This window comes from Pogona vitticeps, chromosome 6, assembly GCF_051106095.1.
Source record: "Pogona vitticeps strain Pit_001003342236 chromosome 6, PviZW2.1, whole genome shotgun sequence".
NCBI lineage: Eukaryota > Metazoa > Chordata > Lepidosauria > Squamata > Agamidae > Pogona > Pogona vitticeps.
The window spans coordinates 22,163,268-22,164,221 of NC_135788.1; the positions used below are offsets into that span (position 1 = coordinate 22,163,268).

The 954-nt window shown below is 42.7% G+C and overlaps 1 non-coding gene across 1 annotated transcript; it reads right to left on the reverse strand.

The window, feature by feature from the left end:
* Nucleotides 1–418: 418 nt before the first annotated feature.
* Nucleotides 419–491, reverse strand: TRNAK-CUU (transfer RNA lysine (anticodon CUU)). Its single transcript has one exon. It is a non-coding gene; the product is annotated as a tRNA-Lys (tRNA).
* Between the last annotated feature and the right edge of the window lie 463 nt (nucleotides 492–954).

Here is a 954-nt window from a genome sequence, read left to right on the forward strand (position 1 = left end):
AGGCTTGAACATATGCAAGACATATATAGGAAATGGCAAAACCTGTTTGCACAGTGTGTCTTATGCACATGGGTAAAGGTAAGGGTAAAGGTTCCCTTGACATTTAGTCCAGTCGTGTCTGACTCTAGAGCACGGTGCTCGTCCCTGTCTCCAAGCTGTAAAGCCAGCATTTGTCCGTAGACAGTTTTCAAGGTCACGTGACCAGCTTGACTATACATGGAATGCTGTTACCTTCCCACCGTGGTGGTACCTATTTATCTACTCGCATTTACATGCTTTCGAACTGCTAGGTTGGCAAGAGCTGGGACAAGCAACGGGAACTCACTTACTACTTACGACTGCTGGTCTTCTGACATTGCAGCACAGAGGGTTCTGCGGTTTAACCTGCAGCACCACCACATCCCACAAAAAAATGCTTTGCCCAACGTGGGGCTCCAACCCACGACCCTGAGATTAAGAGTCTCATGCTCTACCGACTGAGCTAGTTGGGCACTTCTTATGCACATGGCATAGCATAATAAGATTAGTGCCATCAATTTCAGTGAGTTTAAGTATGACTATGTTTGTTCCTACACTTCTGTCGCTGCTGGTATCTGTCTCTGGTAATTTCAACTTATTATTAATTAATTAATGGTTACATTAAATCTAACAGAGTGAATATATGTATTATATCCGGATTGGATGCTATGTTCTTTAACAACCCTATCATCCAGCAGAATTCACTGATACTGCCTGTTATCTTTCGTTACCATTTGACCATTTGTATAGGTTATTAGAAAACTTGCAAGGTATCAATGCATTATAGAGGACTGGATGTACAATATCTAACAGATAAACAAGCTGTCCCCAAAGACATCTCCACTGGATGTTTGGTTTTTGTCTCATACTGGCCTTACATACAGAAGCTGCCCTGGGAGATGAATGTGCCAGGATAAGTTATCTGGGGCTCATAAA